This window comes from Dermacentor silvarum, chromosome 5 (assembly GCF_013339745.2).
Source record: "Dermacentor silvarum isolate Dsil-2018 chromosome 5, BIME_Dsil_1.4, whole genome shotgun sequence".
Lineage (NCBI taxonomy): Eukaryota > Metazoa > Arthropoda > Arachnida > Ixodida > Ixodidae > Dermacentor > Dermacentor silvarum.
In genome coordinates, this window is record NC_051158.1 from 54,383,314 (window position 1) to 54,392,623 (window position 9,310).

Below are 9,310 nucleotides of genomic sequence, written 5' to 3' on the forward strand. Positions count from 1 at the left end.
AAGTCATCTCCAGCATTCTGCGGAATTTATTGATGGTGTAGTGGAGTACCATGGAGGCAATTGCCCATCTGAAGTCGGCGTAGTATGACGGTGTCTTCTCTTTTAAATGGCCCCTGATGATGAAATTAGGAAATTTGCAGGCGCAAGTTGGAATACGCTAGCGCAAGACAGGGGTAATTGGAGATCGCAGGGAGAGGCCTTTGTCCTGCAGTGGACATAAAATATAGGCTGATGATGATGAAACCACCCATAGGTAGAAATTTAGTTGTGTTTTAGTTGTGAACGAGTCTACAACGAACACGTCGCCACGAGAATTTTTCGAAATGGTGCCGAAATAGCGGAGTTACACGCGTTTGATGATCGAAAAACGGCCCTCGCTCGTTTCGCTCTTTCCTTCGCTACTCTGCTCGTCGGCTGGTCTCTCCTCCTCGCCGAGTGCTGCTCCAAATGTCACGTGACATACGTCATCGCCAACGCGCTTCTCAAAACACCTCCCACTTCCGGTTAAGGCACGTCCACGCTATCGGCAAATATACCGACGCCGAACCGGCCTCCCGTGCCCTAGAACGCCTGCCGCGCGAGAGGTGTCCAAAGTAGACGGTAGTTCGGCCGGCGCACCGCCCGCAGCACGATCAACGGGCCAATCGACGACTTCGAAGCTGCGCGCCTCCGCCACCGTTGACGAAAACATCGGCTGCAGCTTCTGTTCCAAGCATAATAATTTTCCCTAGATAAAGTGATGCGTAAATTGTACATTTTATGAATGTACACGTAGGAGTAAGTGACGTAGGTGACCACGTAATCCCAAGCAGAGCAACCTAAAGTACCTATATGTAGGGACTTTACAGCAACCGAGCAAAGGACGTTTATTGCGGGTATCGCGTGCAATATATAGCACACAGCAAGAAAGAGGGGAAGGGACAAAATAGAGAACGAGGGTAGAAAGTGGTTACATCAGGTGCCCAGATTCATAGGCACGCGCGGTGCATGACGATATAACAGTCTCCTCTTCTCTTAAGGTGAGAACCTGTCAGGGGGACGTCTCGAACGGGTCGACCTTCGTAGTCCCAGGGTTGTGGTCCCATCCGTCGTATCAGCACTAACGGTCTTGTCGATGGCTCTGTCACCTTCGGCTGAGAGACGCGGCTGCACTTGCTCCGAGTCCTGCACCACAACACGCGGTTTCACTTGGTCCAAGTGTCGTATTAGTTCTCCCTCTGGTCCCTCGGCGGTCACCATACGCGGCCCCTCTGTTGTTTGGACACGTGCTTGAGTGCATGGGTCTCCGAGGCAACCGTAGTTTCTCACTCAAATTGGTTCATCCTTCTGCAAGAAATCATTGGCAAAGGGGTAAATATCGCGCTCTGTTTCTGACGGCAACACGTTGTCTAATCGGGAGCGTAGCTCACGCCCCATCAGCAGCATAGCCGGTGTTTTTCCGCCCGACAGCGGCGTTCGTTGGTAGTTGTGCAAGATCCTCGCCAGCAGCGTTTGCATTGATCCTTGCCTGTTTTTCTGTAGGCTTTGTTTTATGGTACGCACCGCTCGTTCCGCCAACCCATTCGATTGAGGGTGATATGGTGCAGTGCGCACGTGCTTTATTCCATTCACCGTAGTGAAAGTCTGGAATTCCCGGCTTGCAAACTGTGGCGCATTATCTGCGACGATTGTGCGCGGCAACCCAAACGTGCTAAAGAGGGTGCGCAGGGCATCTAGGGTCGTCCCAGCAGTAGAAATTTTCAAAGGCACAGCTTCCATCCACTTACTGTGGGAATCGACCACAATTAATAGCATGTATCCATCCACCGGACCAGCAAAATCAACGTGCAGACGCGACCACGGCTGCCTGGATTCCGGCCACGGAACTGGTATCTGGCGTGGAGGCATCGGTGCAGCTGGAACACATAAGTGGCACGTTTTTACCGAGCTGCTCAATCTCTTTATCAATGCCGGGATACCAGAACAGCGACCGAGCTAGTCTCTTGATCGCGGTGATTCCTTGATGTGTCTCATGAATAAGCTGCAACACTGCGTTCCTGGCTGCTTTAGGCATGACGAGTCGGTGGCCCCAGAACACTAGGCCTTCTCTCACAGTTAGCTCGTCCCTCCGGAATAGGTGAGGCTTCAGGGTTACTTGGTTCGTGTTTAAATGCCGAGGCCAGCCTTCCTGCACCCACTTCTGCACCACACGTAACTCCTCATCTTCAGCCATACATCGGGCCAGTTGTTTGGCTGACAGCACACTACTGTCCAAACCGGTGTTGAGAAGTACAGTGGTGAGCACTGTTAGGGTGAACACGCGAGCGCGTGGCCGACGGCACTGTCAGCGCCCCGTTACGGTCATCACTGGAAACATTGCGCATGCGCATCACGCCTTCCGCGAAATAATTGTTCCACCGCGCGCATGACGTCATGAATGCACTTGTTCGTCGTCTGCTAACCGCATTTTTGTTTTCTAAGCCCATGCATCCTGCATTTTGAGATTTCTTTAAACATCTGTGCTTGAACAGAACAAGACAAAAAAACTTGTATATCTATGGGGGCGTGTCTATTCGTTCCCTTCAAAGTTGTTGTGCATGCAACGCCGTATATAAAACAACCAAACATCTTTCGCAGCCGTTCATTCTGTCGCCAGATCGTATTATGCCTAGGGTTCCCGATGATGAACGGCGCTCAATTGTCGATCTTTCCCTGAAAGGTTATTCCCAGCGGTATATTGGCGCTTTAGTTAATAGGCCCCTGAAGACTGAACAGGATAATTCAAGCCTACAAGTATGAAGGTCGCATTCAGGATGCACCCCGCGCGCCCCGCCCTAAAGCTACCACAGACGATGAAGACGCCCTCATAGTTGCAGCTGCTGTTCGTAACCCTTTCTTGCCAGCCCCAGCAATACGCGAGGACTTGGATTTGGACGTTTCGGACACCACTGTTCGACGTCGCCTGCGTACTGCGGGCCTTCGCAGTCGCGTCGCAGCGCAGAAGCCACTACTAACGGCGGCAAACAAGGACGCACGACGGCAGTTCGCTGAGCTGCACGAAGCATGGACATCAGAAGAGTGGGGTCGCGTCATCTTTTCGGATGAGTCGACGTTTTCGAAGCGACAAGACCAAAGATTGCGTGTTTGGAGACTACCAGGCACACGGTGAGGCAAACTTCCTGCTTTGAAAAGCAATTGTTTTAGTTAACGTCACAATGCCACGCAGGAACGACCCGGACAACGTGCAAGGTGTTTCTGCCAGTGGGAGATCGAGTGTGAACGTGTGGGGTGCTGTTTCAAGACATGGTTTAGGGCCCCTGCAACGTAAACGTGGACACTTATCGTCGGAACAATACTGCAACATTTTGAACAATGTGCTGTTGCCATATGCGAGCAGTTTATTCCCAGACGGTGATTACCTGTTCCAACAGGACCGGTCACCGATACACACGGCGCGGGCTGTCAAGGAGTTCCAGGCGGAGCAGCACATGCAGATACTGGAATGGCCTCCGAAAGGAGCGGACCTGAATGTGATAGAAAACGTGTGGGGCCGTCTGAAAGCTTCTTTGGCAAGGAAGCCCCTTTATTCCGCGACTTCGGACCAGTTGTGGGCGCAAGTCAGCAACGAGTGGGAAAGGCTGAAAGCCGATCGGGAATATGTTCGATCACTTTACGACTCGTTACCGTCCAGAATAGCTGCAGTCGTTGCTGTAAGTGGTCACATGACTCGCTATTAGATTTGCTCATGTTTTTATATTTGTTCTCATGGTCTTGTTTAACTTGAATTGCAAAAGTGCAATTTTCTTGAATAAAAAGTTTAATAATTATCCCTCTTACACTCACTTTTTTCCTTCACGCGCCAATCTTCAATCCAGATGGACCTTGAAATGCAGAAGGTATCAGCTCAGCGAACAAAAAATGCGGCTAGCAGACGACGAACAAGCGTATCGATGACGTGATGCGCGCGGTGGAAAGAGTGTTTCGCAAAGCACATGCTGCGCATGTGCAATGTTTCCAACGATGGCTGTTACGCGGCGCTGATAGTGCCGTCGGCCACGCGCTCGCGTGTTCACCCTAACAGTGCTCACCGCTGTACATACTCGCAGTCATCAGCGCCGTCCTCGTCTGCGGACATTTCCATGGAAGGCGCTGCCCGTGGCAGGCAGCTGAGTGCGTCCGCCGGAACATTCGCCTTGCTATCTTTGAACTTGACGATGTAGGAGTACGGGCTCAACTGGAGGGCCCGCCGTTGTATGCGGGCGACCGCCATGGCTGTAACCGGCTTATCTGGATTGAAAATGCTGACTAAAGGCTTGTGATCAGTCAGAAGTGTGAATTTCCCACCCAACAAATATGCCCGGAATTTCGTCACTCCAAACACTAATGCCAGGGCTTGCTTTTCAAGCTGTGAATATTTCCGCTCTGTGTCTGAGTATGCAGGATCGGAAGCCAATGGGTCGCCTCATCCCCTCAGCTGTGCCGTGAGAAAGAACGGCTCCAATGCCGACTGCTGAAGCGTCACATTATAGTACCAACGGTTTGTCCGGGTCGTAATGGGCAAGAAACCCTGCTGTCCTTATCAGTGCTTTGACCTCTTCGAACGCCTGCTGCTGAGCAACGCCCCACTTCCACTCCGTCCTGGCGCGCAATAGTTAGTACAAAGGTGCAAGGATCGTGGCTGCCTGCGGTGGAAACTTTTGGTAATAGGCGACAATACCCAAAAATGACCTTAACTCGGGCACTCCCGTGGGTGTCTCGACGTCCAGAATAGCCTCAAGATTTTCCCTTTGGTATGCACGCCTTTATTGTTGATTTTGTAACCCAAAATATCAACCTCATTCTCACGAAATCTTGACTTCTCCCGATTCAGCCGCACCCCGAACTCGCGTAATCTTCCCAGCACTCGGCGTAAGGTGGCGGCATCATTCCGCTTTTCTGCAATGATTACGTCGTCTAAATAGACCTGCACCCCAGGCAGCCCTTGTAAAATTGTTTCCATGCGTTGATGAGAGAGCGCTGGCGCAGAGGCTACTCCAAACGGAAGGCGAAAATGTGGCCCGACTATTACTAACTGAATGAACAAGGCGTGGTGTGAGCGCGCACAAACAAACATGAATAGATCACACTGAATGACTGCAGACAACGACCGTCAAAACTTGGCAGCAAGCGGATACGCCGCAGCGGCGAAGGTACGTGCGGTCTATCGCTTCAACGGAAACTGAGCGGCGAATGCACGGCGCATAAAGGTCAGAGCCGTGTGGAGATAAGAGACGGTGCGAGCGAGCGACGAGCGCGGTTGTTGGCAGCGCAGAATTGCGCCCCCCCCCCCCCCCCCTTCCGGCGGCGCTGGCTTACCGCTGCCTTGCTTGCGCGTGGGAAAGATAAGAGACTGTGCGGACGAGCGACGAGCGCGGTTGTTGGCAGAGAAGTGCCTCCCCCCTCCCCCCTGCTCCTTCCGGCGCTGGTTTTCCGCTTCCTTGCTTGCGCGTGGGAGATTGAGTGCGTTCGCTCTCCGTGATAGCGCGCGTCCCCGCACGCTTCCGCTGGGGCATACGGCGCGCGGCGAAGATTTTATCTAAAAGGCCCTTCTGCGTATTCGCCGTCGTGAGCAGTTGCGATTCTTCGTCTAACGTAATTTGATTGTAGGCGTCCCGGAGATCGATAGTTGTAAAAACTTCGCCGCCGTTCAACGTCGCCATGATGTCCTTTATGCGCGGGAGAGGATACTGGATCGTGTGGCAGCCTTGGTTGACAGTAGCTTTGAAATCGCCGCATAAGCGAATGTTCCCATTTCACTTTACCACCGCCACAACGGGTGCCGCCCACTCCGAGTGTGCGACCGGGGCTAGAATTCCATTTTCAACTAACCGATCAATTTCGGCCTCCACTTTTGAGCGTAACGCGTACGGCACCTGCCGCGCCTTACAGAACCGAGAAACAGCATCGTCACGCAATGGCAAACGGGCGGGCGGTCCCTTTATGAGCCCTAACTCGGGTCGAATTACATCAGAAAATTCTTCTAACAAGACCTCAACGGCATTGCCAACTTCACAAATGGCTGCACTCTCACCTTCCTGCGTTGCGCTGAGCACCGGCTCGCCAAGAAGGTCCAGCGCTGTCATGACGTCCCGGCCACACAAGTTCGGCCCGGAACACCCCAGCACAGCTAATGTGGTTTTCGTGGTCTTCGAACTCAAGGAAACGTTGAGTTGTAACTGGCCGCGCACCGGCAGTGGTCCAAGGAAGCATGACAACTTGAGCGGCGATTCTTGCAGGTTGGGCCAGGCATCTTGATGCTGTACGTAGGTGGGCCAAGTGATGATAGAAACCGGGGACCCTGTGTCTAGCTGCATCTTGATCGCTATTCCATTCCAAAGGAGAGTGCGCATTGTGGCCTTTACGATGTGAATGTTTCCAACAAAATTGTCTGTCGTTTCAACGAGGAACAGAGCTTTTGAACCCGGATCGTTGCTGTTTCCTGCTGACGGATGCACGGCATTAATTTGCTGGTGTGGCCACGTTAACGGTTCCCTCGTTCCGCTGTCTGCTTGTCCAGGACACATCTTGCGAACATGACCGCGCTGCTGGCACTGGTAACACTTCGCCGAGTGGAACCGGCAGGTTCTGGGGTCGTGCCCTGTTTTTCCACACCTGAAACATGGTGGCCTGGCCTCCCGACTTTCACGTCGTGCATACATGTTTCTCAATACGTGTACACCTTCGTCTTCAGGCGCAGTCCTCAGCGTCTTCACGTTTTCTTCCGCCATTTCCACTGCTAAAGCGATTTCCTCTGCTTCGCCTCTTGTTAAGGATGCTTTTGCAAGCAGTTGACGACGTACTGAATTATCTTGCAAGCCACAAACTATCCGGTCCCGGAGCATCCTGTCAAGTGAAGTGCCGAAGTTGCAGGTATCCGCCAATTGCCGAATGGCTACAAGAAAATCTCTGACTGGCTCTCCTGGCATCTGGTTGCGTGAGAAAAATTTGTAGGATGGGGCTATTTCATTCCGGCTGGACGAAAAATGCTTCTGCAGTATGTCGAGTGCTTCTTTGTACGACAGCTCGTTCACCTTTGTTGGCGCGCAGCGTCCACTGACGACGGCCACAGTGTGGGTGCTCAGCCCTGCTACCAGCAATGCTCGCTTCTTCTTTTCTTCCGTGATGTCGTTGCCTTCGAAGAAAGCTTCTAGCCGCACTAGATATGCCGGCCAGTGGTCCATAGCTTCCTCGAACTGTGGTGGGCTTGAGTATCCGGCCATGGTTACCGGGTGTCGCTGGGGGGGCGGCAGGCTCATCCCATCTTCGTCGCCACTGAAGTGACCACGTAATCCCAAGCAGAACAACCGAGCAAAGGACGTTTATTGCGGGTACCGCGTGCAATATATAGCACACAGCAAGAAAGAGGGGAAGGGACAAAATAGAGAACGAGGGTAGAAAGTGATTACAGCAGGTGCCCAGATTCATAGGCACGCGCGGTGCATGACGATATAACAATGAAGAATGATATCCACTGTCAAACGTTAAACATGAACTCGACAGCTCCGATACTTGTCGAGCTCAGCTGCCGTGCACGGCTACCGACGGGAGACGACCGGCTCGGCTGTGCTCGCATCGCAGCCGACGGCGCCGCTAATATAAGCGTGTTTTCTTCTTCGTGTACAATTATTGCGAAGAGCGATAACAACGGTAAGAAAATATTGCGGCTTGTGAGCGTCGGTAATTCATTCGGTAGCGCCGTCCGTTTTAGCTTTGAAGTGAGCCCGTAAAGGCCTAGCGACGATATCGGCGCCGTCGAGCGATCGGGTGCGGTGGCGGTGAGGCTACCGCACAAATGGGTCCCGGTCTCATCCTCTCTACGGCAAGGAAATCTCGCTGTTCGCGAGGAAAACCGCCGTCGAACGGCGGCCCGCGAATAGCAAACGGCATGCGGCGAGTTACCGTGCCGGTAACGGGGACGTGGACTCAGCGCTTCTCGGCTACCCTCTGTTGCTGCGGTGCCGGCCCGTGTTCATGCGAAGTGTGCCGCTATAGACCTTGTGTTGCGCGCTCGTCTAGAAAGGCCAACACTGTCGCACTCTGTTCGGCAGCTAATCAGACCACTAAGCACGACTGTGTTGGAACGCGAGTGATTTGGCATTTGCGTTGCGGGCTGCCATTACCGATTCGCAAGGGCGCACAAGCGAACACCACGACAAGGAAGAGCAGGGAGCGCGCGTACCTGCTAGCAGACAAGCCGGAAGTTGTAGGTTCTTGTTCGACCAATGGGCATCGTCCCCGACGCTGACATCACCAGATTCACCCTGCTGACATCGTGACGACCGCTGGAGATACCGGAAAGGCCAGGAGAGGAGGACGGCGTTGTTTTTTTGATCTTGTGGCACGCCCGCGGCGCGTATCGCTGCAGCGTTTGGCATCGTTGATCGTGACGGCACGCTGAACTCGATGCGCATGTTTACTTGAAATGTTCAAAAAATATCTGAGGTGGTTTAGGGGCCCTTTAAGCTTGCAGTGTGTGGTGGCGGATATCCTCATTTATTCATCTTGTAAAGTTCTACAATGTTGTAATATTTGCTTTGTATATTTTCTCCTTGGTCTGACGGTAGACGATGTCCATGTTCTGGGGCGGTGGCGTGAGCCGCTTGGTTTCCCACCAAGGATTCGTGTGACCAGTGGAGCATGGAGCACACATCTGGCCATTTTTTCAGGCTAGAAAGTCGTCCGATACTAAAAGTGTTGGTGATTCCCTAAGACAGATTGTACAATTAAAAAAAAAAAAGAAATGCGTCTTGAGAAATGCACCCAGGTCGTAGGGCATGGGAGGCAACTAAGCGTAAAAGAAGGTGCTTGCAGAAACAAATGAAGGCAGTTGAAGCGCGTGACGTCCTAGTGATCTTGCAGAAATAAATGCGAAGCACATTATCCACGTTAAGCCATACGTGCAGGCGCTCCAAATGGTAGACGAATGCGCATAGCAGACGACGCGCAAAGCAGACGACAGCAGATGCCGTGTGTCGGTCGAGTCAGGAATGCGTTCTTGTCAACTTGGTTATCGAATAAAACAGTTGCCAAAAATATACAACAGCACAGCGCGTCTAGAAACCGTGAATGAGTTCCTCTTTTTAAAATTACAGCGATTAATTCAGCAAAAATCGAATTCTTGATGCGAGCTGGCCCTTCTGCAGCACGTGACAAAAACTGCTTTATGGCATTGGAGCAAAGCTTGTAATGGCGTCTCTGCACGTATACTGACGCAGCAGCACAGCGATCTGACGTGATTTGTGTCAAAGCATGCCGAGAGGCGGTCAATCTTGCTTTATGCCCATATTGGCCA

At 52.4% G+C, this 9,310-nt stretch overlaps 1 pseudogene; it reads right to left on the reverse strand.

The window, feature by feature from the left end:
* Positions 1-870: 870 nt before the first annotated feature.
* Positions 871-7,238, reverse strand: LOC125945636 (uncharacterized; annotated as a pseudogene).
* Between the last annotated feature and the right edge of the window lie 2,072 nt (positions 7,239-9,310).